A 14,534-nucleotide genomic window follows, 5' to 3' on the forward strand; every position below is an offset into this window, starting at 1 on the left:
CAGTCCTCTCCCAGGGCTAATGCTGCCTCCTCAATGTTACCCTTTCAGTCCCAGCCGAGGTGTTTGGGTCAAACTGGAGGAATGAGTCATCTTGGGGTGGGGGCAGGGGGCTTCAAGTCCATAAATGGGCAAAAGCTCTGATTTCAGCTTTCCGTCCCCAGTCCCCAGGAAAGGGCTAGTCTCTCCCTTCTGTCGCCCTCCCCCAGAGGAATTCCCCAGAGAAAAGGAAGGCGTGGGAGTGGGAGGCTGGCTTTGACCAATGGAATTCTAGAAATTGCAGAAGCTTTTTAGGAGATGGGTTCCAGTCTGACTCAGCTTCCCTGATAAACAGACACTGCCGGCCAGGATTTTCCCAGCCCGAGAGGCCAAAACCTCATTTCCGGATGGAAGTATCCAGTTCTGCCTCAGCACCACCTCCTTCCTAACACATCACTGCTCTCTCCTCAGGACGAGAATGCGGGCTCCCGGCCGCACTGACCTGAGCTTTGCACTGCGGGGCCTCTGGATGCAGCCACCGCCACAGGACTGGCCACACGCCCCACCTGGAAGCTGGGGGAAAGGGTGCGATGACCTTTCACAGCTCCCTGGCTGGCTGGACTCTGAACCACCCTCCTGGCTTGGCCTGCAGTGTCTCTCAGCCTTCCTGATCCCCGGCTGTGATCACTGCTCTGTCCACCAAGCCGGTGGGTCCTCGGTGGGTAGCAACTTCATACCCGAAGCAGGCCAACCACTAGCATGGATCTTCCCTCTGTTAAGGGACACCACTGTCTCTGCCTGCCAGCCCAGTGCCCAGTCCTCTGGGAATGGAAAGGCCACTGGAGAGGCCAGGTGGGGCCTGAGGAGAGCTGGGTGGCCCGTCAACAGAGCCTCAGGTGGCGGCCAAGTCTCTTTTGAGACCCTTTCACCATTCAGGGGCTGGCTTACGCTTTGCTGCAGAAACCTTGCTTACAACAGGTGCTGGACAGTCTGGGGCAGACTCACAAGGCTCCGGGAGATGAACAGATACCATCCAAGTGCCAACCCATTGATTTATAATGAAAAATAATGACTGCTGTCAAACCAACCAGACCCCTGGGTTTGCTGCTGGGCACCGTTACTGTGGGCAGCTTCACACGAGGGAGGCCACAGTTCAGCGGGAACGTGACTCAGAGAGCGTGGAAGCTGGGCCAGGAATGCGGAATGGTTTTCACAGCATGCCAGGCTCTCCTCTGCCAGGATACTCTGGCTAATCATGAGCAGGACACCCTTCCCCCCCGCACGGCTCTGGAGAGAACCCCCCCCACACACACACACATCCCTAGTGCCACGGAGACAACATCCCCAGCTTAGTGCATCCTTTCTTGAGGCAGAGGAGAGCACACTGTCGTTATTTAGAGAGTCACTCATAGTTTACTCCCGCCTATCATGCTGCTGCGGGGATTAAATGAGACAATGCGTCAACACACTCCGTAAGGGATACCTCATCAAAGAAAACCCAAGGAGTGAGAGTAGGTACTCAATAAATGTTTAATGAAGGGCCTCCGCCTGCTTTCCCAGCCCCAGCCCCTTATAAAGGGGAATCTGATCATTAAATCAGTGAAAACCCATCCCCTAATAAACCCATCAACATGTATTGAGACCTTCCTGTTGTTCTAGGTGCCACGGAAAATACAGAAGCAATAAAGGGACGGTCCCCTCCCTCAAGGAATTTCTATATAATAAAGCTGAAGCTATAAACTAGCACCTACAGGATGATCGTGAACAGCACGAGATAAGTGTGCCAAGGGTGTGTGTCTGGCACAGAAAAATCTTAAGATACTCAAGTCCCACTGGGTTTGGTTGTAAGGGAACCACCAGTATGGACGAGGGATAGACCACCAGCTGTTTTGGGTCCGCACTCTTTGGTCACTAGGTTCGTCAGTAAAGGGATAAGTCCTGCTGACTGGGGGCTCGAGGCGCCTCCGTCCTGGGGGCAGGCTCTCACTTGAGGTCACCCAGCTGAGATGTGAGGGGTCAGATAGCTAGACTCTCTCAGCTACCTCTCACGGGAAACAACGGGCAGGGTCCCAATGAGCAGATGTACACCCAGGAGGGACAGGGGATAGAGCTGGTCACCTCCCTCCCTTGCCAGCCCTGGTTGGGGGAGGGTGGGGCAGCAAGAGGAGCCTCATCAACCCTGTTCCCAAGCAGCCAGAGTCACCATCAGCCTCATCCATTCTTTTCTCCCTGCCTGGAGGGGTTTTCCTCCTTGGGATGCCTCTCAGAGCCCCAAGCCCTGGCAGAGTTACAGCTCTCTCCCAGCTGAATCAGCTTGTTCCGCTTGTGTCCCATGCCCGCGTGCCTGGAGTCAGCATCTCACTACGTCCAATTTTTCATCCCTAGTGAGGTGAGGGACCCAGCCTCAGCTTCCTCCCACCCCCACCGCTTAGCTCAGAAAGAACCAGCTTGGAATCCCATCAGATGATGGGCTCGATGTCACCCCCTCCCCACCCCGAATTAATTTAAGGGGCAAAAGAGCTGGTACTGATCATCACTAAGATCTCTGGTGTTGTTCTAGAGCCCCAGTTCTCACAGTGTGGTCCTGGGAGACCCCTGGGGGTGTTCCCCAAATCCCTTCCAGAGGATACAGAAGGTTAAGCGGTTTTACTAATAATACGACAACGCCGTTTACCTTTTCATTCTCTTCTCTAGTAAGTATACAGTGGAATTTTCCGGGGGCTTCAGGGTATATGATATCATAACAGACTGAATGCTGAAAGAGATAGAAAAATCTGATTTTGTACAACAATGTGAATGTACTTAACACTGTGAACTGCACACTTAAAAATGGTTAAAATGGAGGGGCGCCTGAGTGGCTCCGGTTAAGCATCCGACTTCAGCTCTGGTCATGATCTCATGGTTCACAAGTTCGAGCCCCGCATCGGGCTCTGTGCTGACAGCTCAGAGCATGGAGCCTGTTTCGGATTCCGTGTCTCCCTGTCTCTCTCTCTGCCCCTACCCCTGCTCGTGCTCTGTCGCTTTCTCTCTCAAAAATAAATGAATGTTAAAAAAAAAAAAATTTTTTTTAATGGTTAAAATGGAAAAGTTTTGGTTATGTATTTTTTACCGCAACTTAATTTTTTTTTAATTTTTAAGAAAAGAACCTAGCTCACTTTCATTAAGCCAAACATTAAAAAAACATTTGCAAAGGGGCACCTGGGTGGCTCAGTCAAGCATCCGACTCTTGATTTTGGCTCAGGTCATAATCTCACGGTTTGTGGGTTCAAGCCCCGCATCAGAGGCTCTGCACTGACAGCTCAGAACCTGGTTGGGATTCTCTGCTTTTCTCTCTGCCCCTCCCTGGCTCACCTGTGGGCTCTTTGTCAAAATAAATAAATAAACATTTAATTTCAAAAACAAAAAACAAAAAAAACACTTGTTGGGAGCCTGGTGGCTCAGTCAGTTGAGCATCCGAGTTCGGCTCAGGTCAAGATCTCCGGTTCGTGGGTTCGGGCCTGCGTTGGGGCTCTGTGCTGACAGCTTGGAGCCTGGAGCCTGATTTGGATTCTACATCTCATTCTCCCTCTGCCCCTCCCCCATTCATACTGTGTGTGTGTGTGTGTGTGTGTGTGTGTGTGTGTGTGAAAAATAAATAAACATTAAAAAAATTTTTAAAGATCGTTTTCTTAGAAAAAAAACACCAAAAATGTAGAACAATGCCTCTCTTCTCACTTTTTTCTGTTTGTTTTGAAAACTAGAGTTTATTTTTATAAACATGTTTCATTTATATAAACACGTAATGAGTTTTTACTGTTACTTTTTAACCGTTACCTGAAAAATAAATTAACAACTGTTTTTAGAATTTCTGTTTTAATTTCTAATCTGGTAAACATCAACTCACCCACGTAAAGGCTCTTCGAGTGTCCTCAATAATTTTTATAAATATAAAGTGATCCTGAGGCCAGAACACTTGAAAACTGCTGCTTTCAGAAGAAGGCAGACAGCGGCTAGGGCTGCCACAGAAACTACAGGACGCCCGGTTGCATTTGAATTTCAGATAAACAACAAATAATTTCTTCGTGAGATACTGCCTGGAACATGCTGAACTAAAAAGTTATTTGTTTACCTGAAATTCAAGTTTAAATGAGCCCTCTGCATTTTTATCTGCTAGATCCAGCAACCCTGATGGCAGGGAAAATTTAGGTTAGGTTGAGAAGAATTTGGGCCAGATACTGGGATTCTGACCCAGGAAAGCGGGAAGAATTCCCTATTCTGGACAGCTTTACGAAAAGTGAATGTGTCCCTGGCTTGTGGATGCACGGGGCCAAGGGTTACAGCCTGAGGGAACAAAGGATCTGCCTGAAGCGGGGCCCCAAGACTCACCCACCCTCCCGGAGACCCAGGCAGCTGAAGCGCAAAATCAGTAGAAAGTGAAACGTCTCTTAGGTTGTTGTTATTTGAAGGGGGAAGTGACATGCCATGCGGTGGGGGGGGGGGGGGGGGGGGGGGGAGGGTGACGGGTGGGTGGGGGCAGGAGAGGATGTCAAAAACAAGAGGCAGTGAGGTCATTCACCTCTCCTCTCCCCCGGAGCTCTGCTAAAAATAGTTGAGCATGAGGTAGAGTCAAGGGCGGTCAGGTGGCTGGGGGGAGGTGAACTGGGTGGGGCTGTGCGGAGTTGAGGCTGGAGTGGCTGGGGCTTCAGGCCAGGTGGCTAGAAGACCTAAGAAGCATATTTGGGGCTGGAAATAAACAGAGACAAAGAGCTGGCCTCAGGAGCAGCCCAGAGAAGGCCCCTTCCCTCCAACGCTAAGAGAATGGAGGGAGGATGGGCCAGTGACGAGTCCCTCCGCCCGTCAGCCTGGGGGAGCTCTAAGAAGCCCTTTCCCTTAAGGGAGGCAGGTGTGCCCCAGATAGAAGACTGGCGGGGAGGTTCCGGGTCTTTTAAGTTTTCTTTAACACGTAGTAGTCATCTACTGTGTGTCCTTGACATTCTGCCCAGCCCTGAGCATCCTGGATTGAAGAAGACGTGGTTCCTGCCCTCCAGAGCGAGCCTGGAAGTCCAGTGGAGGGGACAAAAGCAGAAAACCAATACAAATTCATGAATTCACTGTGATGAGTTCATAACCGAAGGCCCAAGCAAACCTGAGCCCCTCCCTCAGCAGCTCCCCAGCCCTGGCTCAGGCCGTAGACCTAGGGAGGACAGAGAACTACCCGGCTGCCTTCAGGACAATACTGCAGGCTCCAGACCCCTTCTCGGCCCAGGCAGCTTTGCCAATTGTTTGTTTGGAGCAAAGAGAAATAACTCGGTTTGGGAAAGAACATAAAAATGACATTCTCCCTGGAGCCTTCTCCCTCACCCATCACAGCCTAGGAAAAGCAGTTAGATGCTTTTTCAGAGGGTTTGAAAAGACTATCATTGGCTTCTCATTAAGAGAGAAGTGCGTGGGGGAGTGGGGCTGGCCTTCTTTGACCTTGGGGGTTTGGGACCCAGCTTGAAATCTCAGAATGGAGGCAGAAGATACTTTTCGTTTCTGGTATCTAGAGCTTATTGAACCAACATGGACTGAGCCCCTACTGCCGGGGGCCCAGGTGAAATATTGATTCCAGTGCTCCCACCTGCTAGGAACACGGTCCTTAAGGGCATCAGATAGTGACCAGGCAGTGCCTGAGTGGTTCTAAACACAGGGCCGGGTAGAGGGAGCAAGGCCCTCTGCCAAGGGCCACTCGGGGAAGCTTCTTGAAGGGTGTGAGCTGGGCCTTGCAGGCTGAGGAGTTGTCTGGGTCATGTAAGGGGGTTTTAGGAGGCAAGAATTTCTTGGCAATTTAACACTGACGTCAAATAGTCAAGTCTGGTGTCTGTATGTAAACCTCATGCACTCAGATGCACTCTAGCCTGAGCCCCACTTAGCCCCCCCACCTGCCGGCACATTTTATTCTCTGGGGTGTGTGCTCCCTGCCAAGTGGGGTGTCTGCATTCACCTGGAGGGAGAGGAGGGGACCAGGGCCTCTTTCTCTGCCCCTTGGGTTCCTAAGGTTTAGATTCCAGGCCTGGTTTCTGCCCTTGTCCCTCCCCTCCTACAAGTCACAGCCTGGCGGCCTGACCCTTCTCTGCCTTTGCCAGGAGGGAGGCCTTCTAGAACCACAGCTCATCACAGAGGCTGGGACGAGGTGTGCCTCTGCAGAGCAGTAGCAGGAGCCCTCTGGCCACGTTCAGGACCCGTCTCCCCAGTAGCCAAGTGTGGCTGTTTCTCTGTTGTGTCTTCCCCACTGGCGGGCAGACTTCGCTGGGTTTCTCTGAGACGCCATGTTGGTAGGAAAGTCCAGTACGGCTCTGCCCAGACTGGCTGTGTGACCTTGAGCAAGTCAATGGATCTCTGTGGGCCTCGACCTCCTATTTGTTCGGTCATAATCCTTACCCTGGGTTTGTCTCAGGCAAAGGATGGGAACCTGCTCTGTGAGCTGTCAGGCACAGCTCTTGGAATGTGCCCTAGGCCCCACAGTCTGTACAGGGAAACTCAGAGTTTGTTTTTCAGACATCAGCTTCCAGACGGAGATCCCTGACCTGGAGTCCGGCAATGGTCTATAGAAAGACCTGGTGATGATTTGCAGAATTTAGGAGTAGGTACATTTTTCCGGGTAGAGAAAGCAGTTTTCCATCAGGCCCTCAAGGGGGTCCCTGAGTAAAAACCTGTTAAGAGCCACTGCCTGTGCCTTGGGGGTTATCTGCCAGGGAACCCCTCACAACCAGGCAGACAGAGAGGCTGTCACACCCTTAGAGGCAGCAGTCATGCAGGTCGGGGTGACCTATGCGTACTCATCCAACACGAACGTGGCTAAACAGCCGTATGTTTCCAAAAAGTGTCAACGAGGACTCCAAGTTCAATGCAGGCCAGCCAGACAACAGAGCTCCTGAGATTTCCATTGTGCCAGTCTGTGCGGTGACGTTTCAGTACCTCTCTATGCTGACCTGGCCTTGGCCGGAGCCCCATGCCCCATTCTAGACACCGTGTTCCAAGAACTCAAATAAATGGAAATATTTCCAGAGGACACAGGCCAAACCGTCAAAAGGTTTTAAAACGAATCTTAGGAGGAATAACTGAAAACTGAGGGTATTTGGCTCAGAACAAAGAATTCGAGAATAGATGGGGATTGGAAGTGAACATTAAATTCCTGAAGTGCTGCCTAGTGGATGCTACAGGGGGGCAGATTGCAATTCAGCAAAAGGAAATGCTTTCTAATAGTGAGCTGTCTTTCACGAAGCGGATGGACTGGGATTCCTCACTGCCCCACATATTTGGCCTGCTGGAAGGGAATAAATTGCAGGTAGAGGGTAAGCTCTACCCCAGAAGGAGATGGAAAAATAACAATGACCACTCAGACACTCAGGGACAGTGGGTGATGCCCTGGGGAGGCAGGGGGCGGGAGAGCAGAAGAGAGCAGGTCCCGTGGCCTCTGCTGGCTTTGACAAAGGACTCTGCTGTGGTCAAACCCTTCCATCCGAGGACCCTGATGTAGGGCGCGCGCGGAGCAGGCTGGATAAGGAGAGAGGAAGCTGGCAACTGAGGAAGGCTGGTCTCCAGCCCCCTTGGAGGACAACCTGGGCTGTCAAGGGCTGGGCCAAGGGGTGGGGCTGGGAAGATGGCTCATGGGTGAGTCACCCATGGCCATTGTCTGCTCCTGTTCCCTCTGGGGGAGGGTGGCTGGGGGAGACAAAGCCTCTGGCCAGCTAGGCCTGTGAGGACAGGCTCCCTACTCCTGTCTTCACAGCTCTGGGGGCAATCAGAGCTTGGCTCCCTGGCCCTCCTCCCCCAGGAAGGCAGGGCTGCTGAGCTGGCATCGGATGCATGTTGGGAGGAGGATGTCCAGCTCCTTGCTAAGGGCTCGGGGTGGTCACGCAGCGGAGCCAGAGGCACGGCCTGTGGAAGAGGCCGCCCTGCCCTGCCTGGCACAGCAGAGGAAGCTGGCAGGTTTGTCCCTGTCTGGTGATCGCACCTGAGCCGGAGAGGCGCTCCCTCCCTGCCGCACCCTTCCTAAACTCCTTCCAAACCTGCTCTCACCTAGCAGGCCTGTCGAGCACCCCACCCTACCTCAGGGCCCCAGGGGAGCCTGGGAGAGCGAGGCTAACTCGAGGTCGGTGTCCGCAGCGGCCACCCCTGCCCCTCTCCAGTGCCCGGTCTGGTCTGAGGAGCAGGGCTGGCCTCCCAGCCCAAGTCTGGGCCCCCGACGTCTCCTGGCTTTGGAGGTCACCGAAGCACAGATGACAGACAGGGTTGTTATACATATGGGGAAACTGAGGTCCACGGAGGCAGACACATGTGGCAGTGGGGAGGTGGCGTGCCTCCTGGCTTCCCCGTGGGCCCCGGACCCAAGTCAAGGTGCTCTGGAGTGCAGGGGCAGGGCTAAGAAAGGAGTTCCCCGCGGGGACAGCAGCAAGGACTTTGGAGCCAGACAGACATGGGTCAGAACCCCGGTTCCTGCCCCCTCCCGCCAGCAGGACCCTGAGAGATGCCTGGATCTCACTGAGCCTCAGTTTTCTGGGCGGTGAGACGACAGGAAATATCTGTCTCGCGACGCAAAACGTTCCACATCTTTCGTCTCATTAACTCTCAGAGCAGCACTTTGAGGGAGGCGCTGTTCTCTCCCGCAGATGAGCAACATGAGAACCAATGGGGTGCCTCGCCACACCCGGCAGGGGCCCGGGGATCCTGGCAGGCAGTAGACCCGCAACTGCTCCCAGGGCCACGCTCTTGACCACTCTGCCGCACTCTGCTGTCTCCAGGGATGGCTGGGAGAAATGTCGTGGGGGAGTGGACCCTGCCGGGAGCAGGGAGCAGAGCCCCATTCCTGGGAGGGGGAAGATAGAGGACGAGGGGCTTCTCCGGCTGAGGCGCCAGGAGGGTCCAAAACAGAGGCAGCTGAGGGGGGCTGCTCTGAGGCCAGGGACCCACCCTGAGGACCCTCACCTCTGCCTGTGGCCCTGGGTGAGTGGAAGGGGAAGGACTAGAAGTCTCGAAGCACATGAGGGCAAGAGAGAGTGAGCTGGGGATTGTGTGCTCACGGTGGCCTCTTGGTGTCCATGAGATGGTGGGCCTGAGGACAAATGCATGCCAAGCTGCTGACCATGCTTTCTGCCAGACAGAGGGTCTTGAGGGATATTTTTACTCTCTACGCCCCTCTATTGTTTGCAGTGTTTACAATGACCGTGCATGATTTGAAGTGTCTTATAAAGGAAGCATAAGACTGGGAGACCAGGGGCGCCCGGGTGGCTCAGTCGGTTGAGCGTCCAACTTCGACTCAGGTCATGATCTCGAGGTCTGTGAGTTCGAGCCCCTCGTCGGGCTCTGTGCTGACAGCTCAGAGCCTGGAGCCTGTTTCAGATTCTGTGTCTCCCTCTCTCTCTGACCCCCCCCCCCCCCCGTTCATGCTCTGTCTCAATAAATAAGCATTAAAAAAAAAAATTAAAAAAAAAAAAAGACAGGGAGACCATATGCCAAATGCTAATAGTGGAAGGGACCACCTGTGGTTGGAGTTTCCTTGTTAAATTTTCTACAACAAACATGTATTAATGTTTTTATTTATTTTTTAGAGAGAAAAAGAGAGAGAGAGAGAGAGAGAGAGAGAATGAGACGGCGAGCAGGGGAGGGGCAGAGAGGGAGACACAGAATCCGAAGCAGGCTCCAGGCTCCGAGCTGGGGCTCGAACCCACAGACCCTGAGATCATGACCTGAGCCGAAGTCGGATGCTCATCCGACTGAGCCACCAAAATTTTTTTTAGGTTTATTTATTTATTTTGAGAGGGAGAGTGGGAGAGGGCGAGGGGCAGAGAGAGAGGGAGAGAGAGAGAATCCCAAGCACTGTCAGGGCAGAGCTCGACGCGGGGCTCAAAGCCATGAACCGCGAGATCGTGCCCTGAGCCGAAGTCGGACACTTAGCCGACTGAGCCACCCAGGCGCCTCTAAGAAAAAAAGTTTGACGTGAAATGACATCTGTAACATGTCTCAAGTCGCAAGTTGCACGGTCCAAATACAAACTCCTGCCACGATGGAAATGTTCTCTATCTGGGCCGTGCAACACGGCAGACACCGGCCACACGTGACCGCTCAGCGCTTGAAATGGGCCGCCGAGGAAATGAATTTCTGATTTTGTTGAATTTTGACGAATTTAAATTGAGTTCTAAGCAGCCCTGGCTTGTGAGGGTCCAATGAGACCGAATGGCGACGCTGGGTCTGAGGAGTAAGCTCTGTCATCACCCAAGCACGCCTGGGGCGGGCGGGGAGATTTCTCCCCAACCCTCTCTCTCCTGCCTGGCTTCAGAGCTTCCTCTACTCAGGCCGTAGTAGGGGCCCCCTCTGCGACTTTCCGTCTTTGATCGCGTACAGAGCAGTCGGATGTGTGTGTCATGGTGGGTGGGCACCTGCAGGTGAGAGCCTAGGCTCAGCACCGCCTCCCTGTGGCGACCTTGAGCCGTCACCTGCTGTTTCTGGGCCTCAGTCCCCTTATCTGTATAATGGAAGTATTGGCCGGACATTCCACAAAGGCCCACGGCCCTTCACCTAGCTGCTGAGGTCACGGGCTAGGATCACGGGCAGGGCCGGGTGCACTGGCAAGAGGGACTCAAGTAAGTCAGCCAGAAGGACTTGCTGGCCGGAAGGCTTATGAGGTTCTGGGTTGGGTGAAAAACATGTGACGAAGGATGTGTCATCGAGTGAAGAGAGCTTTGCCAATCCACCTCCTCTCCGGGTTACCTGCTCTTCCTTAGCCCCTAATTCCATTTCAGCAGTCACCAAGCTGTATTGTCACTTGTCTGTTTTTGTCATTCTTTTGGGATAGATTTCGAGATGCTCCAAGAGAAAAAGTCTGCGCGGCTCTCCCCAGCATTCTCCATCTGTCGCACAAAGCAGATATTCATACGGGTTTGATGAACAGGGGAATGGATGGTTCCTTTAGACCCCCCCTAGCCTGTCCCCTCTGAGGCTGAACATTCCATCACATTCTGGGGCTTAAACAACCCGGCTTTGGGAAAGCATAGAAAAACATAGAAAGGCAATGAAATTTGTTTTAAGTTTTGTCTTCCATTTCTAGCTCTTTGAAAGTGTTTTTTTTCCCCCTCAACTCCCCCCACCCCGCCCCCACCCCTAAATTTATCTTTATCTGGCAGAGTAAAGAAAGCGTCCGAGGGGATAACCTAATTCATACTAAGATGTGAATGGCTCAAGTCTTTGTTCTTCCTCAGGTTACCTGCCTACTTTTGCACACGAAGAAGCAATGCTTCACCCAACGGTGGGTGTCAGGCTTCGGCAAGCCCAGGTCTGTCCTGGGTCTGCCATTCACCAGCTGTGTCCATGAGTAAGTTCCCCTCATCCTGAGGCTCAGTGTGCTCATCTCTAGGGTTTGCCACACTCTAGGGTTGAGGTGAAGAGAAAATGAATCGGTGCACACAAAAAGCATTTGCTAGCTGTCAAGGTCCTAGACAGAAAAAGGCAATTTCAGTCAAATGGCCATGACTTTGGGCCAGGGTGGGGCTTTCTCCCACAAGCCCCACCCTCAAATCATACCCGAATAGACCATGGCTGTGCACGGAAGCCACGTCCTTTTTAATCGTACAGCTGCCAAGCAGAGAAGAGAACCCTGGTATCTCTTTCGTCTGTAGCCCCACCCCTGCAGGAGGAAGGATGCCCCATGGAGCCAGGCTCCTCTCACTGCCCTCCAGACACTTGGGATCCCCCCCCACCCCTGGACCCCTGGACCCCTGTGGTGGTTAGAGCATGGGCCTGGCCGGCTCAATCGGTAGACACAAGCCACTTTTGATCTCACGGTCATGAGTTCAAGCCCCAGGCTGGGTGTGGAGCCTACTTAGAAAGAAAGAAAGAAAGAAAGAAAGAAAGAAAGAAAGAAAGAAAGAAAGAAAAGAACATGGGTCCCAGACCTCTCGTTGCTCCCTCCGACCCTCTGTCAGCACATGTTCCCGCTCACAGAACTCACCCGAGCCAAGCAGGGAGCCTGCCCTTGAGTCAGGCTCACGCAGAGACACCTTTCTGGATCTTCCCAGAAACTCAGGAGCCACATGGACCTCTCCATCCTCAGTTCTCCGTTCGTGTGGCTGTGGGGTCACTGAGGCCCCAGAGAGGTTACGTGACCTGCTTGGGGTCACAGAGCACAGCTGAGTGTTAGCCCCCACGCGTCGCGTCAGAAGTTCAGGGGTGAGGGGTCCCTTTCCTCTCTGAAAGATGCCCTCATCCCTGCTCCTTCCCAGTGAAGTGAGTGGACTCAGAAGCCCCTTCCCCAGTATCCCGCCCTCTGAGGTGTGGGCTGGGCAGGACTGATGCCTGAGCCACATATCCCTTTACACCATGGAACGATGTCTTCTGTCCCACCTGCAAGCCCAGGACCTGGCCCAAAGCACCGTGCTGGAGGAGACTCGCCCTTCTTGCCTCTGACCCACACTGCAGTGCTCTGAGAACCCTCCCGAAGCTCTCCATCAGACTGACGCTCTCCCTCCCTGGACCTCCCAACCCCGGCCCCCACTGCAGTGTTTATCTCTGCCTGCTGTGTTTCAGACGTGTGTGTGCGCGAGTGTGAGTGCACATGTGTGTGAGGGTGTGCGCCCGACGGTGTGTGAGGGTGTGTCCACATATGTGAGCGTGCGTGCGTGCACATCTGTGCATGAGTGTGCGCGCACGTGCGTCCCCAGTAGTCTGAGCTCCATCAGGGCATGGACCGTGTCTGTCTTTACTTACTGCTCTGAACCGTGCTTCTTGAATTCAGCAGAGCCAAAGTGGGGTTGGTTTGGAGGCCACACACCTGAGCCTCGGGCTGCTAATCTATGACGAGAGCTCTGAGACCCAACGAAGGAGAGGGATGGGACCTGTCCTCAGGCCCTTTCTCCTAAGCAGCCATGTTGCACCTGTCAGCTCTACCCATCCTCGGCCTGCCCTGCCCCCCCCCCGCCCCCCCCCCCGGCTGAGAAGATGAGGACCAAGGTCCAGTCGGAGACACATAACAGGTCTGTGTTGGTGACTTATCTCTTGCGTGAGTTCACACAATGCCCAGTTGCGTGGGAAACCCTCTCCTCCTCACCTCCACCCCGACTCTGGGTGCTTGGGGCTGACCTCAGCCAGAAAATGGGCAAGAAGACCCAATTCCAGGTAAAGTGGGTGCTTTCTCACATGGAGCTAGGGACCCAAGAGGGTGGTACCGAGCAAACTCAGCCTTCCTGCGGGAGACCAAAGAACAGAGCCCCCAGACCGGCCAGAGAGACCCAGATCCGTCCAAAGCATTAACTTCGGGCTCGTCTCCAGTGATCTGGAATTGCCGTAAGAACAACCAAAGTAAGGCAACGGGAGTCTTTAGCTGGGAGGTGGATGAACAGCAAAGCCTAGGCACCAGTTTGTGGAATCCCTTCCAGGGACCTTTGGAAACAGCTAACTTGGCAGATGGCTGCCCGGAGGCAGGGTCATGGTGGAGGTGGCCTCTCCATTACCCCCGGGCCCCAGGAGACCTCATCTGGACAGTTGGCCTGGGGAGGGGGGAGTCAAAGGCAGGGATGGGCTGCCGGGGGAGGGACAGCGTTCCCCGGAGGAGCCGAGTGTGGGAGGCCGCGCTGCGTCACCTACCTGGGCTGCCCTTCTGGCTGAGTCAGGTCCTGCCTGCAGGTCTGGATGTGCTGGGGCAAGTCCCAGCCTCCACTCCCTCCCCAAATGCCATCCCAGCACACTGGGTGGGGGCCGAGAGCTTTCTCCATTTTTATTTGGAGGTTGGCTACAGCCCTTCAGGCTGAGGGGTCACTGTCAGCCACCTTTACAAGCCCTGCCCAGCCCTGCCCAGCCCTGCCCAGCCCTGCCCACAAGGAGGTCAGAACCCTCCCTGCCGCCCCCAGATGGTCCAGTGGCAGCCTTGCAGGTTATCTCCCCTTGGGGAGACCTGGGGGTGGCCTGTGGCAGGCGCCCACATCCAACATCTCCTCTGAGCCTCGTGAAAGTCCTGCCACTTGGGCAGCACGAACACCACCGCATTTCAGATAAGGAAACTGAGGCCCACGACCTCACAGGCCTCAAACCTGGGCCTCCTGATGCTGACTCCCGAGCCCATACCTGGCCCACGGGCCGGAGGAGGGAGGGCCCCACGTGCTCATACACTTATAGGCCCAGGATGGTGGCAGCAGGCCTGGGCCGGGCAGGCAGGCCTCATCCTGTTCTCCCTCAAGCTGGGGCCTGACCCCTTGGGCCTGAGCCGGCTTTGTCTGTAAGACTTAGGTGAAAGGCCTCTGGAATGAAGAAGGTTCTCTGCTCCCGGGAAAGGGGAGCCGTGAGGGCCTCTCTTGGGCTGTCAGGGATCAGAGGCTGACTCCCTAGTCACCCTCAGCCTGGAAAGTTTCCGCAGGCTCTGCCTTACACTTCCCGAGCAGCTTCTTCCACACCCGAACACCCCTTGGGGTCCGGGATGAAGAGTAATCACAACTGCCCTGAGTTAGTCTCCGATCACCTTCCAGGTACTGTACCAAAGTCTTGGATGTGCAGAATGCCTTCTCTCTCACACCCCAGACCCGTGAGCCAGAGGTCACTTGCACTCCTACGTG

The sequence above is a fragment of the Panthera pardus genome, unplaced genomic scaffold (assembly GCF_024362965.1).
Source record: "Panthera pardus isolate Hobbes unplaced genomic scaffold, ASM2436296v1 HiC_scaffold_21, whole genome shotgun sequence".
In the NCBI taxonomy this organism is placed as follows: Eukaryota; Metazoa; Chordata; class Mammalia; order Carnivora; family Felidae; genus Panthera; species Panthera pardus.